The sequence below is a fragment of the Anoplolepis gracilipes genome, chromosome 14 (assembly GCF_047496725.1).
Source record: "Anoplolepis gracilipes chromosome 14, ASM4749672v1, whole genome shotgun sequence".
NCBI lineage: Eukaryota > Metazoa > Arthropoda > Insecta > Hymenoptera > Formicidae > Anoplolepis > Anoplolepis gracilipes.
The window spans coordinates 3,707,919-3,731,226 of record NC_132983.1 but is presented as its reverse complement, the minus strand read 5'-3'; the positions used below and the strand labels follow the sequence as shown (position 1 = coordinate 3,731,226).

The 23,308-nt window shown below is 31.9% G+C and overlaps 1 protein-coding gene and 1 long non-coding RNA gene across 11 annotated transcripts in view; one reads left to right on the top strand and one right to left on the bottom strand.

Annotated features, from left to right (window-relative positions):
• Positions 1–23,308, bottom strand: part of LOC140673240 (neural-cadherin) — a 192,860-nt gene that overhangs the window by 74,537 nt on the left and 95,015 nt on the right. The window lies entirely within an intron of this gene.
• Positions 18,361–23,308, top strand: part of LOC140673262 (uncharacterized) — a 115,952-nt gene continuing 111,004 nt past the window's right edge. Inside the window, exons 1-2 of the long non-coding RNA XR_012048033.1 lie at positions 18,361–19,469; positions 19,654–19,735. This is a non-coding gene — a long non-coding RNA (uncharacterized lncRNA). The remainder of the gene's footprint in view (positions 19,470–19,653; positions 19,736–23,308) is intronic.

The following is a 23,308-nucleotide window of genomic DNA, read 5'->3' as shown; positions in this document are numbered from 1 at the left end:
CTAACTTCGGTTTCCCAATCTTGTGACAATCTGCGTAAAGACGAGTGGTAGGTTTACAAGAGCTTCGGAGCTATTAATCTTTGGTATCCCGCAATATATCCCCAGATAGTTAGTATAACCCAACAGACTTTGAAGAGAATATTTCATCCTCTCCCTGTGTCATCTACATAATTATTTTTGTATTCAAATTATTTTATTGGACCTTAATTGCAGACTTCAATGTCATATCTATGCGAATTAATCTTAATTAATCTCCCCTGTAATTTATTTGATTTGTCTTTATGATAGATCACAGTATGCAGAAAACATTATGTTTATAGAAATTTATTGCATTAAATTAATATTAATACACTGAATTTTATTAAATTTTAGTTTTAAATCCTTTATTTTTAACATATAATTTTCAAAATTATATGACATAACGCAGGATTTATTATATTTTTTTTCAACTTAATTAATTTTCAAATGTAAACTTTAATATTATATTATATTATATTATATTATATTATATTATATTACATCTATTTACATTTTAATTTAATTCAATATATTGAATATTTACAATGTATACCAAATTTAGTATATATTAAAGCAGCTCCTAGGACGACATATTTAGCAATAAAGCAACTATTTACTTTGCTCGATATCAATCTGTCTCTGACGAAAACAGCGCAATCGAGAGACTGCATGTCAAACGAGTTTGCAGATCTGTGTTTATCTTTACCTCAGCGATATTTTTTTAAGCCGGCACAATACATCATCCGAGTGTTGTCGCATTTTTTTTTTTTTTTTTTTTTTCAGGCATGTTACAGCCACAAGCTCGTCAATTAGCGTTTTGCGACGTTATTCTCTCCAATGCCGGTCATCAGAATTATTTATAGAGCCATGGACAAACGTGAATCGTTCAAAATCTAACGGCATTATATCGATATCGTGGATAACCAAGGATTCATCAAATGTCGAAACGCATATGAAATGATAAGCATAGGAAAAATACGATACAATATAGAATGTACGGCGCGCAGAGTGTCATCTGTCAAGAGACACTCTGTCATGTGTCGATATTTGTGCTCTCTTTTTGCGCCTGTGTGCATATCTCCGTATCTGACGTTAATCGCAATTGAATTTCGACCGGCAGAATTTGGTAAATTCGCGAAATATCGAATTTCCGCGAAGTTTCCGTTAATGGCCGACGAGCGTACAGCCGAACTCGAGAACAAATTTTCAACGAAAAAGGGCGAACGGTTTCTGTAGCGTTTGTTATTCTCCTTTTTTCTTGTTTTTCTATTTTATTTTTGTACAAGTTTCGCGGAAACAACATGCTAACGACAATCCTCCACGCAAGAGTAAAGGATATTAAATTTCGCGAAAATTTGGCACTTTTTACTCAGCGAATATGCAGGAAAATGTATTCAATGTGTATTTCGTATTTAGTTTCCAATAATACATAAGTCTTATGCATATTTCTTTTGACGAATTTTAAGATAATTTTTCTTCGGCAAAAAGGCTGAAAAATTGACCTAATTAACTATTTAAATTTTACACTTATAATTTTATCAAGTAATAACTTGTAACGGTAACAAACGCTTGGGTAGTTTCAAGCTGAGTTTGCTTTAAAAGAAATTTAATCGGCTTTAATTGATAAAATATATAACAGTAAGTATTTACGAACTGCGGTACATGATGCAATTTCTATCAAGATATTACAAAAAAAAAAAAAAAAAAAAAAAAATTAGTTGCAAATTTATATCAAAGGAAAGATAATAGAGAAAAAAAAACAAACTAAGCTGCTATTAGTTACACACCAAGTTCTTTACTATTTAATCATATTCCAATGTGAGAGTTTCGTAATTAATACTTTGCTGTTAATTAAACTCTTTAATGACGTAACATGATTATAGTCTATGAATAATGAAATTTGATACATGTTGAATCGACGTTAATTTCTTTCTTATCTTTCATTATATTTGCATTTTCAAACGATATTAGCATCTAAAATTTTGTAATAGCATATAATTATAACATTACGTTCTCTATTAAAGATTGAAAATATATAGTTAAAATTAAATATTAAATAAGATACAACACATCAGATTTTATAAAATTTTAAAATTGTACAATTTTTACATTAGTCATTTTGAAATAAAAAAGAACGTTGTGTAACGCGATCGTGAAATTTAACGGTCCTATCTTTTATCGAAAAATTTCGTTTTTCGTAATACAAGAAATAATTGTCAAAATTACTATAAATTTATATTATATTGTAAAATAAACTTTTTCTACTGCGCTTAATTTAATATAGAGAAATTTTGTACGACTCAACAAAGTTGATGTTTAGACAAAATTCGCAAATACAATATTTTGTTGTACGTAACAACAAAACGCCGCTGGCTGGCCAGGTACATTTGTGCAGAGTCAAGAGAAAGCTTTTCCAAAACATATTAATCTATTTTAGCAACTAACTTTGCTAGCAGTTTAATAAAAAAAAAAGGCAAAAATTAAACAAAAAGACAATAACTCTTGCTGCATTGCGGTTTTATTAGTCAGCGGTCAGTTTAATAATTACGGTACGCTCTCGCCTCATATTTAAACAAGGGTGAAATTTTGATGAATCTTTCTCTCCGCGGTATCGTCATTGCAAATTGGATTCAAGCGAGGTATGAACTTTGTAAAAGTGCCGTTCGTGTGAAACGTCGAATACATTATTTCCATTGGGGCGCTGGGTAAACCTCGTCGAATAAATTTTGCATAGAAAGGAACGATATTATTTTTTTCTGGCAATTTAGTTTTAGATTATTAACCCTTCTCATGGAGAGTTAACAATTTTGTGTCGAAATAGCGAAAGTTATGTATCTATTTTAATATCAGAATTCAAAGAAAAATAATTAATTCTACTTTTTAAGAGTGGATTATAAACTAATTTCTTTATTTTCTGACGTTTAGCATTAAATATCTTATAAATATCTATAAGATGAGTCTAAATAAAATTCTAAACTATGATCTTATATCAAATGATGTAATTGAAAATATTAAAGAAGAGATCAAATAATATCATCGAGTATATTTAAAGTGTGTGTGTTCAGATATTCAGAGTTAAGTTTAAGATGTAAGAAAAATTACTTGACGTTATAACTTCTGTCATAAAAGTTATCGAATAACGTAATTCTTTGAAAGTTTATTATATTTTTTAATATTCGAATACACACGATACACCTCTCAAATATTACAAAAAACGATAATAATCCCAGAATGGCACATCTGATACATCGGATATGGAAGATTGACGTCGCGCTGTTAGCATCTGTGCATCAGGACCTCTCCGTCATCATTATTTTATGCAACAAAGCGAGAACCGGAACAGAATGAAAGAGGAAGTAACCAGAGTAAAGCCGATAACCCGTAAACGCAAAAATGTCAGATACATAACAGAGATCCCATGAATCTATCTATGTATATAGAATGCAGGAATAATGAAGCGCGAGATTTGCGCCAAAAGTTACGGCAACGTAGTATCATCAATTATGATCCCCGTGCTATATAAGGAGCAAAAAAAAAAAAAAGAAAAAATAGTCGGGTCGATATCCACGGTGCGATGGCGCCTCTGGCCTTGCAATTTTTAATACGATCGATCGGTCGAACGGCATACCTGTGCGAACCCCCCTGGAAATTTAGGAAGAAAAGAAGAGAAAAAGAAAGAAAGTGTACTCATAACAAAGCCGGATGTAAAATAGGAGCAAATTAAAATTGAAAAAATACGCCGTTGTACTAATTTTTTGCTTAGCAAAAAATTGTCTTCTGTTTTTGCTGTACGGAAGATCCCATCCGGCGTATGAATTATGTACGATGACCGGTATGAGAAGAAAAAGAGAGAGAGAGAGAAAGAGAGAGAGAGAAGATAGAAAAAATAGAGAAAAAGAGGGAGAAAGAGGGAGAAAGAGGGAGAAGGAGAAAGAGAGATGCTACGATTAATTTGACCTGAATGATACAAAGGTCCGCATTCGTTTGAAGCTTAAGCGTGATTGCTGAAATGAAATTTAATTATCGAGCTATTAAACCTGAGAGAAATAAATGAACTATATGAAATAAATGCGTCATATTGATCGCGCTGGATGGAAAAGGATGTTTTTCAAATTCTACAGGATTTTAGAAAAATTTTCTTGATAGAATATAATTTGTGAAAATATGTCATACTCTTTTTCAAAGAAAATTTTCTCAAAACTATTGACATATAGATACACTTACAGATTTATATATTAAATTAAACGCTTTAAGAAAATATATCATCTCGTATTAAATTAAAATAATTGCAATAATATTCTAAATAATGACATTTTTCAGTAAATTAATTCAATTTACATCGATAAAAATATGTAATTTATTTTAAATTTATTATATATATATATTGTATATAGATCTATATATATATATATAGATCTATATACAGTTATATATCCTTAATTCCCATTAATTTTTTTTAGACATATATAGAAAAAAAAGAATAAAAATCTAGAAATGAAGATTAGAAATAAATATCACATAATTTTGAATTTCTTTTTTAAAAAAATTTAAACATTTTTAGCGCTCAAAGATCTATAAATGATTTGCATTTATTGCTAAAATGCACATAAAATCGAAATTTAATTAACTAAGTAGTCTCTGTAAAATATATTTATTTATATAATATAAAGATAAAGACAATAGGTATTTCGTATGTACATATTATTCCCTTCCTTTTTTTATATTTTTAATTATGAATTTTTATATTTATAAAATTTTACATAATTTTTTGTTTTATTAAGTTTTAGTAATAATAAATATATTATATCCTTATACTATACTACTTTTATATTGCACAAATGTGCACGTGGTTGCTTGTGTGACTGAATAAACCTGCATAAAATTTTCATGTCATCTTTATAGACTCTTGCACGTGTATGTATATTAGAATAAAAATAAACTCATATATTATATGCTTACTCTTTCGGATAAAATTGCGGTAAAAGAACTATAATATGGCATTTCAGTTTCATCCCTAAGCTTTTTTCACCCTTAAGCATTTAGCATTTTCCGGTTATGACAATACGAGCTCTATCACGACGACTACGACCTAAAGTCGTTTTTCGACACAGAAGTGCCATTCTTACTGTTATTGTTCTCTTTAGACCTGCGACTGTCTCTTATTCAACGTTCCAATCTTATACGTTTTGTCCTACGGTACGTATACGAAATGCAAGGAATTCAAAAGCGCTGACTTGAATAAGAGACTCGATGATCTCGAGCTTGTTTTCTTCACCGAAAGATCGCTAGTATGCGATATATAGGGCGTTCCAGAAATACAAACAACGATTTACATACCGCATTACATTGACCGTGATAATAAAGTGTCATGTGAATATAACTCGCGAAATAAATATAGCGCTTGGACAATTTATTTATATTTATATAACAAAAATGTGAACGCATATAATATATAAAAAAAATTTTATCTAAAAATGTTTCCGAAAATATGTTATTTGAAAAACCTGAAGTTACACAGTATATATGTATACATATATATATATATATATATATATATATATATATATATATATATGTAACACAATTATAAAATTATACGTTGCTTTCATTATAAATATAAACCATATTTTTTTATTAAAAAGCATTATATATTTACGTATTAATTTTCTTACTTGTAATATTCATTCTTATGATTAAATATTTTACTGGTTTGTAATTTTTAAGTTTGATAAATGATATAAAGACAGAAAAAAATTAAGAGCTGATTAAACACTATTCATCATCTTATAATTAAACGCTTGTTTCGAAGTTACCTTATTTACTTTCAACAAGATTATTTTTTATTGTACTCCTGTTCAGAGAACATCCTGTAAGCTACAATCACAGAAAGAATTACAGAAACGTAATACAGGTCGATGATCTTTCACGAGTCAACCTACGGTATCTCTGGGATTAATTGTTTGTAAAGTTTGATGTTGCCAGTGAGAGGGACATTTACCCATCAAATAGAAGTTTTATCGCGATCCAATGGATTGGAATGGCAATCGCGAATGCGTGAGCAACTGTAAATTGTCGGACGAAATATTTCCGGTGAAAAATCCATGCAATTTTTGTAAAATATTTCGACTGTATTGCTCACGTATGAAAAAAGCTTGACAGCTTGGTTCAAGCGAGCGGACAAAAGTGCTTATTGTTAGACCCGAACAAATATAACGATATCGTTAACAGTTATAAAAATAACGAAAGCGAATTTAATTACAGCTTTGAAGGATTTAATTCTAAGCGTTTTAAGTTTAAGTTAAAATTTCACCTTGAGTTTCACTTTTGTCGATAAAATGATGGATTAAATTTATGGATTTTCGATGTACATGTATAATTACTTCAACGATCTTTTTATGGAATATTTCAATGTTCATTTACATGTAAAATATTAATTACGATCAATTTTATGCCCTTCTGGCTATAAAGCCTTTTACGGGTTATTTAATGTGAGCAGAAAATAAATATGTATAACCATTTTTTTTTATCGATTTTTTTTATATTAATAAGAAAAATTTCAAGTACAAAAGATTGCATACATACAATTTATACATTATATACTTTTTAATCTTTGATAAAATAGGGTTCTTTGAACATTATCGTTAAAGAAAATTCAACTCATTTGCATCAAAGAATTTGTTGATAGAATATTTTTTCAACAAAAAAATATATTCCTATAAAAGCTTTCTCTATAAATCTCATATTTTTTATAAGCCGGTTTTATTATGAAGATGTTCGGCGAACACTCGTTTATCAAGGCCTTCAATCTCTCAGTATCACTTATTAAAGAAATTCACGCGGTAAAAACTAGAATTGTTGCGACTCTGTTAATCGCAACTTTGTATATATTCCTCGTTAAAGAATGAAAAGAGGAGACAAGAGTGGAGAATCCTATGTTGAATCGAAGAGATCGACGCTCTCGGGGTGAAGGTATCCAAAGGCTCGCGTTAAATCTTACACTCGATAGCACCGCGATCCGGGTATTATCCAGAATCATACCCATGGCACCTGGCCTCACCGGCCGGGACCGGCATCGATATTGTCATCGGAATATATGGGTTTCCGGGTCAATACGTCGTGACAGGGAAGTACGTGCAATAAGGGGAATAGTTGGTGCGGAGCCATCCCCCGCGGGGGATGGTGCTCCGAAAGCGCAGCAGAATCGATATTTGTCACGCAAATGAATTCTCGAATTTGTGGACGCGGCGAAAATCGTGGATCACGTAAAAGGCATTTCTTCTAAAACAGGCATGTCTGGAAGGTGAACGATTATTTTTTTCCCCTCGTTCTAAGTGAACCGCCGATATTGCGCGCATCTGGAAGCTGCGGCTAAATTGGAATACACTCGAATATTCGGATATCTTTGCTATTCCGAGATTGAAATAAGTCAAATTCAATTGCAGAAAATGAATAGTCAAACAAATTGAAGAAACTATATATATACATACATATATATAGAGAGAAAATAAATTATAGAGTTCTTTGTGCTTCTCACAATACAAAGTCGTAAAATATTTGTAATTTTTTATCTTGTATATTAAATTAATTTGTCAAATAAAACACGAGATAAAAATGTTCCTTTAATATTAATTGTAATAAACTAAATTTTACATTTTACAAAATTTAAATTTTTCTTTTTTTTTTTTTCTTTTACTTGCGTTTCAATTATTTAACTAAAGTAAAATTTTTATAACTTGGAAAAAGAAAGAGAGTTAAAGATATTAAAACTGACATTTTTATAGATTAAATTTCATACACATACATATGTCTCATAAAATAAATGTAGAAATTTCTAATGTTTAAAAATAATTTTTGATTGTATAAAAAACGATTATATCAGTGTGTGTTTATTTTTTCTGAAATGTAAAATAATTGGCAAAATATGCGAAGGATTAATTTAGGATTGTAAATTTTCTCCAAATATTTTATGTCGACCATTGTTTAATATATAAGAAAAAAAATTACATCTCAAGTTTGTTAATTTATGGATAGGAACGTTGCGGAGCTAAAGTTTAGTAGCATGCTGGCAAAGTGGGATGTGCGTCCCGAAATAAATTATCAAAGTTAACAGGAATAGACGGAATCGACTTAATTACAGGTACTTGTTCCGTACGCCACGTAGCGAAACTCGAAATCTCCAGAATGCTCGAGGACGTAAACGGCGACACACGGAACACCTAACATTTTGTACTCGCACCTTACATATCGTTGACCCAGTATCAAGTTACTCTAACTCTGTTGAATGCGAGTTAGATGAAATTTATGAGAAATCGCGGAAAACTTTAAGCTGCAAGTGATTAATAATGTCGTTTTCAGAGTCGCTCTCGCTGAAACTCCTTAAACATAATCTATTCGAATCATGACTATTTCGGTAAGTTTATGTTTTCCTCATATGTTTTTTTTTTATAATATAATAACCAAATAAATTACATTTCTTTGTATTAATGTAACAGATCCATTAATTTATGATTAGTTAAATAATTATATAATGAAAGAGCATGCTATATATTTCTTACAACATAAACTTGATGGAACACTTTATTAGAGGAAGATAAATAATGATTCGATCCGATAATTTAAACTCTATAATTAAGATTTGCTTTAAACTTTGACAGAATAAAAATTCTAATAGAAAATTTAAAAGAAGATTTCAATAAATTAAGTCTCAAAAGTTTGCAAAATTTTAGAAATATATTTAATGTAGAACTTAATTAAAAAAACATTTAATATTGAAAATAAAAAATAGGTAGCAGTTGTAAACAAATATTTATTAAGAAAAAAATCGATCAAAAATATAAAATAATTTCTAATTATAAGGTAAACCAAAAATTTCGAAACTCTTGTCTCATTCAGAAATACTTGGCGCGTTCAGAACGTAATGAAAAATAAATATACAATAAGTGAGAATTCAGCATACCTATTACTACGCAGCAAAATTACATTAGAGAATTTTTTCTCTCTCTCTTTTGTACAATTCGCTTTTGTAACATAGAAAATTCAAGTTATTATGTTTGTTCCAGATTTATTTTAAATCTGTCGATCAGCTTAGGTTTTACATTATAGAACGAGTAATGGAATTCGCGATGTCAGAAGACCGTAGTAAAATCTTATTATCATGAAGAGCCGAAGTTATATGTAGATAAAATAAGATATATTAAAAATTTAAAATAAAATATGAGCATATATTTTTCAAAAATTTATATCGAAAAAATTTTTTTTCGATAAATTATGCAATCTATTATATATTAAATATCGGTTTAAATACAATTGAAACAATTATGCGTAATAATTAGTTTGTAAAAGTAAATTAATTCGGTTTAGCCTTTGCATTTGTAACGAGCAATGAGAAAAAATGGATGAAAATAAATAAAGAAATATTATATTATATTTAAAATGAGATATTGATTTTGTTTTGTATATAAAGGCGTACTCTGGAAGTCGAAGTTTCCAACAATCGCGGAAATCACGTGGAATATGGATTCTGCTCCTAGGCGCCGCAAGCAGAATAATTTCCGACTTCGTCGACGTGATGGGAATTGAATCGTGAGAAAAATAAAGGTGGAGACCAGAAAAAGGGCGTAAAAGGGATAACAACTCTTCCATCTAGTTCAGCGAAGTCGCCAAATGTAGTTTCGCGTCGATCTCGATTCCCCGCCCGCGGAGTATCGCTTGCGTGGACGAAATAAAAAGCATGCCATATAAGAAACTCTCAAGAACGATTGTATGTATTTGTCCATTTTTTGTCATGCAATAGTATTGTTTCATTTTATGTTTTGAGATTGTAACGCGATTTGTAGTTTAATTTATTTAAGTTATGTCAATTTACTCTACTCATTTTCCAAGATTGCAAAGATGGGAAAAGATAGCATATTAAAAAGAAAAGATAAACTTTGCTGATATTATATATATTTTAACGTTTAGGACATTTGTTGTAAAGAAAATTGGAGAAATTTTTCGTGATTTTGTCGGATGCGGTTAAATACACTCGAGAGTATTTAAATATTTTAACCGTTGTAATTTATGTAATCGTTGCAAAACATGTACCATTTTATAAAAGTAAATTTGTCAGGGCAAATATTTTGTATTATTTGTTACATAGTGAAAAAATATAAAAAATGGTTTTTATTTAGACGTTGAATAAAAATATATTTTTTTACCCCTCGTCTCATCAAAGAATAAAATCAAAATAAATAAATTTTAATAATTGAGAGATAGTACGGTCTGTTAGTAACTACGGTCTATTACTTTCTCCCGCGCGCTACATATATTTTATATACACATGTTAATATTTAAAATATTTTTGTACAATTTTTGTAGCTATGAATCGAATGCATTCAAATAAAATTAAATATGTAAAAAATATGAGCTTTTTATATCATTCAATAACTTGGGTATTGTTGCATGTATTATTTTTAAAAATTAATGAAAGAATGATTCAACTTTTTATTTTAAATTATCATTCAACAAATTTGAACTTGTTACTTTTTAGAAATTTAAAATTATTATTATTATTATATAGTGTATAGTGTTAAAAGTATGAATTTATACATATGAGAATGTAGCGGTATGGATTTGGAAACATTATGTATTTAGTAGTAGAGTATAATAAGTTACTATGCGCTGTGCAGAGATATAGGATAGTCACGTGCCAACCCGAAGCTCTAGAGAATTTTATGTCGATATTGAAGCTAGTTTTCTTCTTATGATTATTTAAAGTTAGAATTGGTATACACACATGTGCTCATATTATTTTTCTCGAGGAAAAGTCAAACCGTATACAGTAAATTGGCATTGTGTTAAAAACACACATAAATACATCAATCTTGAACGACTAAATAGAAAAATATTAATAAAAATCGATCATCTGTCGTGTATGTCACGAGTTACATTCAATTATACATTGCTGTAAAAATATTTTAAATTATCTCTTTTAAATTGTTTACCTTTTATATAGTAAGTACATCAATATATAATTGTAAAATGATTGATGCGATAAAAAATTAGATAAAATAAATTTATCAAATATTTTCCATTTTTCGTGATACAGTACTAAAAAAAAAAAACATAAAAAAACAGGTTTTATTTGTTAGATATTAAATAAAAATATATTTTTATTCCTCGTCAGGGAATAGTATCAAATTGTAAAAACAATTTATACTATACATATGTATCATTAATATATTGTGTGTATTAATGTTTATATATAAACATTTATTTTTAAAAAATTTTAATTTATCTATTTTCTCAAGTAATAATTTTTTCTTTTCTCTGTGGATTTGGTTTATAGCACATATTGCGCATTTAAAATGTGTTTTTTTTTTTTTTTTTTTTTTCGTACAAATAATTGATATCGATTAAAGTTGTACGCAGTTAAATCATTTATATTTTATTCCATCTGCGGAGAAACAGCTGATTTGATTAAATCTCATATATCAATGGAAAAGCGATGTGAATTCAAATTTTCAAATGCGCAAGTATTTTCCCTCGCTGACAGTTTTTTAGCAAAAGTGATCGAATCTATTTGTCTGTTAGCGCACAGATACGTATCTATATGCATATGTATGTATGTGGTATGCAAGTTAGCAATATGTGACCAGTCCTTCAAATATTCGATTGATGCGCGAGCGCGAAGGTGTCGGTCTGGCGCGAAATTAATCCCAGTCCATAGATGGAAGGGCGGAGGATGGGAAGGGGGGAGGGGGAGGAACTTTTATGGTTTTTCGATACCGGCCGACCACCTGCGTGCGATTTCTCTTGCCTAGTGTTCGGCGCGAATTATTTAACCGTACCGAGCTCGATGAAACACGCACTTGGCGGTATTAACGCGAGATTACGGTACATTCGACCGTTCCACCAATGAAATTCAGTATCTCTCTGGCTGTATAGTTTCATCTTTTTTACATACGCAATAAGAAATGCATTCGTGCCGAATGTATTCGAAAAAGATCTGCACGTTACAATGGTGCATTTCATGCACCATCTGCAATAGCGATATCCGCAGGTTCGGATTTGCAATAGCGAAAAGTAAAAAGCGAGAGAGGACGGATGGTCTTTTAAATCGTCGTATGATAACAATGCATTTTACGTTGGAGAAAAAACGTAAAATTTGTTGTGAAAATATTTAATATTGAAAATTTTTAATGTTGAAAAATTTTTTAAATGCTAAGAGAATCTACACTTGTGATAAAATTCATGTTTCAAAGCTTAATTTGAAAACACTCGATGCAAAATTATATTGGCGCGTCCAATTTATCACGGGGAAAGAGAAGTAGACATTTTTTTTTTCTTCTAAATACACTTCTTCCATCGATGAAATATTCATAATTCAACCTACCTATTTCCTACATTTCAAAGTATGTCGAGCGATCCGAACTACTTGGACCCTGCTTTAAAATCGATTCTGTGAGATCGGGATGCATCGGAGGCACGCGACAGCGTTATTGCGCTCGTTATTTACCGGCGTGCAACGAAGCGATGCATCCACCGCTCTCTCTCTCTCTCTCTCTCTCTCGGTGTGCATCGCCGCTTTCGTTGTGCACAGCATGTCTGGGCGTCGTCGATGGTTTGTTTACGCGCAACGAGAAAATTTGCGAGGTTAGGAAGTTTTTATTGCCCACGTTCCGCACCATGGTACGATGATGATGCACTTACTTCCTAAGTATAGTTAGTTGCCGGAAACTAATTGCTTGTCTGGTCTGTTCCGCGCTTTTTAACATGGCGAGAGCGTTCCGTGGAAAATCCAAGCTCGTAATACGTGACCGGTTTCGCGAAAAGACACCCGGTATTTCTACTCTTTAACGAATTGTGTGTGAAATCTCTTGCCAAAAGATATCTTGACATACGTTTATTTAGATAAAATTAACGTTGTCTCGCTTTGTATTTTAATCAATTTTTCAAAAATCTCGGCGATTATATTTAAACCCTAACTAATTATTTATTTAGTAATAATCATAAATCTATAATCAAGAGAATCATAAAATCATAAATCAATTTAAAACGAACCCTTAACATGACGAGTCGTGTTTCACGCTGACCATCATTGATAATGCAATTCGTGTCCGTTATAGATTATTCCAACTAGAGATGCCCTAGCTAGGTCAAACCAGATCGTGCAAAGTTAATCTAGGACAGTGTATACGCTGCATAGAGTAATCTTGTTAGAGTTGCACCAAAGTCTAGTTAGATCATACCCTGAGACAAGTAGTCGAGTCTATATACGTCACGTATAGAGAAATCTTATAATTGACTCTCTATTCTTTTAGATAGATAAAGTCATTCATCATGCAACACACCGATTTATCTTTTTACGAGAAAATATATCGCGAGTTGTTCGGAAAATTCGCGTGCTGCAACTTGCCAAAAAGTTTCTCGTCGAAAAATTTAAAAAGTTCGAGAAAGGAAAACATGGAATCTTTTGAAATTATGTAAAAAAGATGGCTTTTGTTGGCTTGAAAAGAGCTTGTGGAACAAAAACATATATTATGCATTGTATTTTTCCAATTCTTTGAAAAATCGCAATGAATTTTTCGAACTACGTGATATTTTCACCAATAATATTTCGAGCTACAATGACAATTCAATGCTAGAGAGAAATAAAATATTCATTTAAGCAGGCGAGAAATGCAAGAACTTAAAATTATATCAACTTTAAAATTTCATTAAAATCATTTAATAAATAAATATTTTTTACAAGAGAAAAAATTGTGTGTGTGTGTGTTTATGAGAGAGAAAATATTTTTTTAACAATCCTTTTTCTAAAAAAATAATAAAATTTATCTCATTCTCTTATACAATTAACCTCGTAAAAACATTTCCTACACAGTTTGCACAGCTCGGCTATGTAAAATGCAGTAAACATTAGAGAAATACGAATTGCTAATCGCGTAATAGCGCGATGCATCCAGTTTACACGTATCTAACTATTACGCAACGGAATGCAGAATGTATCTGCAATGTTCGCAATATCCAAGTACATGGAAGATATAAATTGTATCAGATGACTCTCATCGATAATCGATATATTCAATAACCGTATACTGTCGTATGTTGTACACGTCGTATAATCGATCTTTATATTATAACGCGTTACTCGTTAACTGACAACTGTCGTTAGCTCGTTTTATGTATCAATACTTCACGAAATTTCAATATTTATATTCGTAATTTTAATAATTTTGATAAATATTTCTAATTTTTAATCTTTTAAAATTAGTTTATAAAGTTAAACAGGCGTTATGAATTTGATTAAAATATTTATTAAAAAATTGTACGTACAACATTATGTTCATTAAAAAATTGTACCTGTAAAAATTTATCGCGATTATAATTTATATATATCTTTTATTGTAAGACTAACAATGTTTATTTACTATTCTGACATATAGTTTTTAATAATAACAAAATTATTAATTTCCATGTAATTAATAAATGCATTATAACTACTCTTTCGTTGTCATTTTAATATAAAGCAAGAAAATACATTACTGTAAATTCTGGATTGCTCTCTTTGCTAGCTGTTTTGCAATAATGACCTGAAAAATCTCCCGATATAATTGCGCATAATACGTTATGCGGCAGCTAATAGTGTAAACAAAAGTACAAATAAGCGAATACATTTTCATAAATTTAGTTTATTGCGCAAACAAAACTTGACATGAAGAGTTTGCGCCGTTGCGCATTTAAGTACGCGTTTGTGATTGCTGTCGCGCTAAGTAATTCCATTAAAACATGCACATTTAACAGCAGCGTCGCGTGATTCGATCGTGTCGGTTTAATATCGGATCAACATCACGGCATCCTAGGTAATATTTCATTGCATAAACTATCTATTAAAGTCGCGGGTTTTGATGGGTTCTGAGTTTGACGTTAATTGACAAATGCATCGTAATTGTTGAATAATAATGAATTATTATCAAAGGTTAAAGATTAAGGTCTGTCAATTTTTATTGAACGATTAGTGGCTAATAAATTGTCCAATAAATAAATGTGTTTCTATTTTACTATCGTCTTTTATTTTAAAATCGAATTATCCCTTTTTGTTTATAAAACTTTTAGCTAGTTTTACCGCTACTATTCTTTAATCAAATCAATTTTCATAGATTTATTTATATAGATTTTCAATTTTCAAGTAAAAAATTGGCATAGTGTTTAAATCATTATTTCAATCTCTATTTGTTCATAAGTTCATAAAATAAAATATATCTTATACATATATGTATGTATATTTTTCTAGTAGTATGTAATAATACCTAATCTCGAGTTGTTTGAAAATCTCTACATAATAAAACAATTACTAAATATAAACTAACATTTAATAAATTCATGTATTTGCAAATAAAAATAATTATAGATTTTATTATATTGGTGACGATAAATGTATTTTTGATCACGAGGTAAATAAAATGATCATTTTAAAATACTTTTCTTAACTTTTAAGCAACGGTAGCATTTTTCAGAGGAGAGACCATTTTAGAATGTTAAAAAATGCTCTCCTTTAACGCGAAGATCTACGAGATGCGATAAGATCGTCTTGAATGAGTGAAAAACAGGCCCGTACGAGAAAGATAAGGATTTTCGAAGAAGTGCCTCTTGTTTTTCAACAAAGCATAAATCTTTTGTTAGCGATTCCCTTACCTATTTACAGCGACGTGAAGCGCAAAAAAATTAAATTGCATCGCATAGATTTATAATGTAAATTGGATTCAGTAATTCCGAAATGTCGCGCTCACGAAATTCGATGAAAAACTGTCACGTCTCGCGAATTTCTCAAATCGAACGATTCCCGTCTGTATCCTCGTGAATATTTATGAAGTGAGAAATCTCGAGTGCGTGAAACTCAGTCTCTGCGTCTTTCGCAAACTGTATACACGAATCCGTGCTCGATTTTTATAATACATTTATCGTCTCACCATGTGCAAATAACATACAATTACTAAATACGTAATATAAGAATAAATATAAAAGACGTCTCAAGCGCGATAAACGAGAGAAAAAGATAGACCCGATTTAAAAATTTAAAATAATCCTTCGTAGTATAATTCGTCCATATTATAAATATTGAAGGAAAGAGAAAATTCTGCCTATCGATATTATTAAGCTTAAATCTGACTGTATCACAAAAACTAGAAATGACTGTGCGCTGTCACGTACCTTTTAATTAGCAAAGTTCCACGATGCCTGATTGTGCGCTATTCGATTCGGTTGAGAAGTAATGTGGAACGATGGATTTCACGATGAGAAATCCCAAGACAGCACAATACATGCCATGATGAATGCCTAACACATTTCGATGATCGCCCGTTAGTCAATTCGGCACTCCCGACACATTTAGAGTAAATGTACGCGTTTCATCAACCGTAATGAACAACAACCACGTAAGGCGAAAAGTCGCTCCTACGACACACCAGAGCGCGTGATGTAAAAGGACTCTCGAAGGACGCAATGCCGACTTTGTATTACTACGCGTTCGTCACGTCTCACAGCGTGACGTCGCGTCTCCCGCTGTTACGTCACATCGCGCCGCCCGTGCTTCGACTCGCCGGCTGTGCTGCGAGACTAAAGAATATAACTAATTACTCTGACGAAACTTTATTAATTATAAAGTCCACTCGACAATTCTCCATCGTACACCGAGAAAATAATGCCGAACGATGCGTCTCGATGGATAAAAAGTCTAAAGTCGGACGCCGATTTGAGGCAACGTACGACGAAACTTCGCGAACTAATGTTAATCGATAATTAATACTTCCCGATAACTCCTCATCGGCAACTTACTCGACAAAGCACTCCACGCTTATAACACACACGCGACGAATTTTCTGATGCGTATAACTAATTACGTATCGCGGCAGAAGAATCGTTTAACACGACACCCCCGACGTCCATAGAGCTCACAACCGTCGTTCTCGAAAAATACGAAAGGACGTGACGTCAATTGTCAATTTCATACAATTATAAGTAGAGCGTCACCAAGTGACTCTGGTCCGATAATCAGATCGCGTGTTCATCGGCCAATCAGAGCCGAGAGATCTTCTTATCCTGATTGGTTAATCAAACGTAACTAGAGTGCACTCTTTCTCAATTTTCGATACCAACCACGACACGAAAAATGAATGAGGGCGCACCAAACGCACTATTAAACTCGAGAACTTCGATATAAAAGGAAAAAAAAAAAAAAGAAGGAAATCATTATCGCGCACTTTGATTAATTAGAAGTCTACTCGACAGTCGTTAATCGTACACTATTCCCGATTCGGCCGAACAAATAACGAAGAATGATCTCGGCAGACGGAAAGATTTCGAACGGATGCCAATCGCAAGAGGACGCCATTAATCACTTAATAACATTTTACGTCCGCCAATTTTCCGTTCGTTAATTTCGAAACTTCCGACACTCGCTCGCTCGCGACACTCATTCACGACTGAAATGATACGTTCTTTTGCCGCGACTGCGAACCCGACACGCGGATACGTCACAAGATCGTCTGCCCGAAATAAACACACAGCGCCAGGCAAAACAACGCGACACGTGTACATTGAACTACTAATCTACATAGACGCGATAGCGCTTTTTCATAAAGAATGTTACACGTGAAAAAGTTTCAAGCACAAGTATCATACTGCGTATTGAAAATAAAAAATTGAAGAAAAAAAGAAGTATTGGAATTTAATTAATCGCACAAAAGAAAACTAAATTTGTTTTGTACGGCCTTACGGTTACACTAACAATAAAACTTTTTCAATTTTAAAAGCGAAAAATTTGATTGGTCATTAGCGGCAAGCATTTTCGCCATAAACTATATAAAAATACATGTATAGAGTGCGCACTCTCTCATTGTAGTTAAAGTTAATAGTCGACTTGCAGGATGACCAACATTGAAATTTGTAACAACCGTATATACATAAAATTACATTTATTGTTTATAATATAATAGAAATATTTTTATATTGCGTCATTCTGTTAATGAACGATTACGTTAAACCACGGGCAATAGTCGGTTATGATATAGTTAAGTATGCGTCTTGTATTTCATCAAAAATAATAATTAATACAGAAATATATATATATATATATATATTAATTATATATATATGTTAAAGAGCGTGGAACTCTAGCTACAATATTTTAATATTACATTATTATTTAATTCGAATACCAAATCTTATTTTAACCTTTAACGGATACACATACCATAGTGAGACGTTCGCGTTATTGTTTTGATTAGCGCCGTGTGTTTACACCTCGCCGATATTCGTTCAAAGTCGCGGCGAAAGAACGCCATTAGACTTCAGTCGTGAGTAAACCTCGCGCGTGGACGGATGAGTGTCGGAAGATTGTCGTGATACGTGACGGATTTTTAAGTATTAATTATAGCGATTAATAGTATAGTTCGACATTTGTGATCGGCATGTATTATGTCTCGAATCGCGGTATCCATACACACATTCGCACCTCTCACTCTCTCCTTGTCAGATATATATATATATATACACACACATATATCGTTCTTTATTACATATTTTACTCGCCGCGAATCGAGCATGAATTTGCACGATTGGTGGCTTATCGAGAGGATTCGTGAAAATACAATAATGATTATATTCTCGATTTTACGACCATATAGATCTCGCGATCCGCGTAATGATGTGAAATTGATTCGACGTTCCTTTTCCACTTTCCGTCAACTTTATATAAACGTAATCGACACCGGTTATTTAGTTCTTAATTACGTGTGGCAAATGTCAGGAGTGTCGAATCGAACGACGGGCGATCATGGAGAAGCGCAGAATTAGCGATTAATAGTATTATTTCGACATTTGCGATATCGTTTCGACTCGGCGTCCATTGGAGGGGTGGGGGAGGGGGAGGAATCTATATCTATTTCAACGCATCGTCATTATTTGCTCGATCGAATCGAGTAGTACGATTACAGGGACGGTTATTTTAGGTGACGTTTAAATTAATTGGGATATATAGGATGGTAATTAGCTGTTCTCTTAGTCTCACAGTGTAGTTGGACTCGCGGTCGGTGTGGCGAGTGTCTGTAACGTCACGCGTACCACGTGAAGCACATCACTTTAAAATCTGTGTAAATACGTCTCGCGTCTAATAGATGTCATTATTTTCGGCTGTGACGTATTATTCGATTTCGCGCCAAAAAGCGTGTCGGGAGTGCCGCTTTAAGTAACGGGCGATCACCGGCGAAGTTAATTGGTGATTGTAACGGTATTGTAATTCTTCGATATTTTGTAACCGGCGCGCGTGTGTGTCTTATCGTGTCGAGCGCGCGTTTGTGTTGGTACTTTCTATCTATTATAATATATTGAAACGCATCGTTTTCCGTGTTATTCGCTCAAGCGAAAGAGATAGTGCACAATCGGGAACTGCCGAGTGGATCTTCTAATTAATTAAGGTACGCGACAGTAATTAACTATTCTTAGTCTTGCGGTATAGTTGAATATGCGGTCGTGTTACATAGTATTATTCAATTACACGTCACTAAATTTATGTGATATGAGCGCGAGCGGGAATGATGTGCAAAATGCGAGGGAAAAATCGTTAATTAGCGATAATTAATTATGTTTTTTTTTTTCCAGATTGACTGATATCCGGTGACACGGTGGAGACGAATATTTGGAGCTCTTTGACGAAGAATCCGCGCCGACAACGAATTAACTCGTGAGTAAATTCAGTTATTATATTTGCACGGTTCTCTTATTCTGTTTATTTGATGATTGGAATTGGACGTTTTAGCGCGCACTTTACATCGCCGTGTCAATCGCATTGTTGTAAATTAACCTTTGAATCGAATTGTCGGTCTCTAATATTTCATGTTGATTTATAATTTGAATATTTGATAACATTAAGTGAAAAATAATTCAACAGTAAATTAATATGGATAGATATACTGATAAATTAATATGAATATATTGTAGATAAAACTGATAAATAAATTAAGATCATTTTTGTAATGTATATTTTGGAAGATAAAAGAAGACTTATCGAGAGATTTTGAAGCCAAAAGAAATTTCTATGCTATTTCTAATACTTTTGATTTTGAAAATTAGATAATAGAAATGTCAATTTATGTAGTAACTTTTATTTGATTGGCAGAAGCACAAATAAGTTTGATATTTTATCGATATATGATGTGCATATATAATGAATACGTATAATATATATACATATGTATATAATTCTATTTATTTCTTGGTCAGCCTGTTTTCGATAATAATATATAGTTTTGCATAATAAATAGAAATGCATATAATATGCGCGCGTAACCCAATATCATGATTAAACGTCACGTTCGCGAAATTTACAGGAAACAGTTTACATTTATTTGACGTTTAACTTCCGTACAACATGCTGATGAACGTGATGACGTGACTTCACAAGGTTAATATATAGCGTCACGCCGTCTAAGTGTAGAAAATATCGCTTATTTCCTGCCATGCTTGTCTAAGGAGCTATTTTATTTTCTTCTGCGCAGTGTGCATCTCTCCCGTCATCGTCGCATCGTCCTACGAATGACGTTAAAAACCTACTTAACGGAAAAACGGAGCGTGGCAGGATTACATGACTTTCCTGTCAAAGAAGCAGAAACTGCTTTTTTACTTTATAAGACCATTATATGTCGGCAGATAAGTCGGTAGAATGAGGTGTCGTTTAAGCTATCATGATTTTCGCGGCGTCGAGTTGACCGTACCTATCGGGCAGCAGCACTCCGTTAATATCCAAGATTTATAACGTTTTCGAACGACAGCTTCCGTTTTCGCAGAATACGCGGACAAGCGATAGCCGTAAGATAAATGAGCGCGTCGCCAAACTTTCCTGCACTCGAAAATAATTAATAACGGGAAATATCTTCACGATTCTAAATTGGCATTACAATTCAGAAACTTATTGACACGTTATTTAAACTTAAATATTAAATTTGCCATAGTGTGATTTAATCTTGAATATATATGACATATTTAATTAAAATAAATTTACATTTTCTGTGATAATATATAAATAAATTTTGAAAGATATTGATATAATTACAATATTTACAAAACTCTTACAAAAATGTAGACTTAGTGGGATTTGTTTTTATTTGGAAAATATATATTGCAATTTGTAAAACACAGTTTTCTCTCATGCATAATATGAATTGTGTGAAAAAATTTTTTTATTAAATTTTACGAGATAAATTCAGAAACATGTTCTTGAATTTATTCATAATTTTATAAAAAAGAAGAAAGAAATAATTCTAACTCATAAATTAACATGTTTCTTATGTGTGCGAGACATAAATTACATTTACTAATTGAACAAATAAATTCACTTGCAAATAGGAGAGTGTTAGTGTTAAACATACATTGCGAAGATGCACCATTAGTTTGCTCAACTAGTGGCTAAATATTTATGAAAAGTTTATTCAACAATAAATTCTATTATATTATATTATTATTTTATACTATATTATATTTATATTTATAAATTATGTTAGATTATATATATTTATATTATATTGGGTATCAACTTATTATTATTAACTCATTACATATTAAAATATACATAAATATATATATATATATATATATCTTTTAAAAGTTTAAAATTTCATTAAATATCCAAATTTTATATAAACTATATTTTTTATTTATAATGAATTTTTCCTCTAGATTTGTCATTTTCATGAAAGATGCAGAAACGGTTTATCGATGATAAGCGCGTATAATTGAAAAATTATTACAATTAAATATATATATAGCCTCCAAATTTATATAAAGATTATTAATGTAAATCGGATATTTATTCAATGGCTTAATATTCGCGTATTCTATTATAAATACGATTGTGTATTATTACGCATTAAATATACAAGTCCTATTAAATATACAATTCACGTGATAACAATATTACCGGCATTAAAACAACCATAAAGATATTACAGCTCTCTATAACATAATGGGATTACAGAAGAGAAGAGGAATAAACTCGCGCGCGGAGAATCGGTTTACTAATGTCACTACGGTAGTGTATAATTTCACATTTTCCAGTATACGATTTGTTGCAAAGCATTATGTTCGAAAAAAATTCAGTTAATTAAATAATCCGGGGCAAGCCCGTAAAATCCAAAGATATCAAAATATAAATTTTGAAACATACACAAAAAAAAATACGATCTCTCCGAGCTCACGTTACGCTCGTTAAATCCATCGCTGATTTTCATTAGTCAAAGATGTTTTTTTTTTCACATTTTTTCTTTTTGTTCTCTTTTTATTACCTCGTGTCGAGGAAACGAATGCGCGACGAGAAATTATTAGCGACAGCGCTAATCGTCGTGACCTGATCGCGGTTTTTATCACGGAAAGGGACGAAAAGTCATTGCTCTTTGTTGAATAATCTGAAAAATTCTCACGTGTATGTGCTATTCAATCGAATGCCGTGTAAAAATTTACTCACAAGAAAAGAGAGGAAGAGAGAGAGAGAGAGAGAGAGAGAGAGAGAGAGAGAGAGAGAGAGAGAGAATATATTATGAGAGAAAAACGTTGCAAAGGAAATATCAGGAAAAATCAAGCTATTAGGTCGGATAAGCAAAAAGAGCTGATGCCGATCGCGGTTTCTCTACAGGAAGAGACTACCTTTATTGCGAGATGCACTTTTGAAAGTACCGACATATGTATATACATATACGGAGCGATATCACAAACGCGAAATGTGCAGCAGCTCTCTCTACCTCTCTCCCTCTCCATCCCTTCCTGCACTGTCGAATGCACTTTACCATGCATAGACGATACGGAGCGACTTAATGGTGCTCGTCCAATTACCGTTATTAATTGCTATTGTGATATATACCGCGGTGTATTTACGAACAGCGGTTGCTATATTAACGTCTGACTGCTTACAATGCAAAGATCTCTCAGAGATCAGAGTATAGCACTTGGTACGTTTATTACTAATTATAAGTGTATGATTATTTATAAAATAACGTTTCGATACGTTTTCCTCATCAACCTGTGAAATAATTTGTTCGTTTTCAAGAGCGCACGAGTAAGAGTCAGATTAGATTAGAATCGGTATGAAAGTTTATTAAACGCGAGTAGTTAATGTCAATTGGAGTCACTACAAAGGATTTATGAATTTGATATAAATTTCTTCGGTAAATAAAATTTTAAATTAACTTTCTACGAAGGAAAAATCCGCAGCATATCGATTGCAAAATGGAAATTCCGGGATTTTATCTTTGGAGAATTTTATATT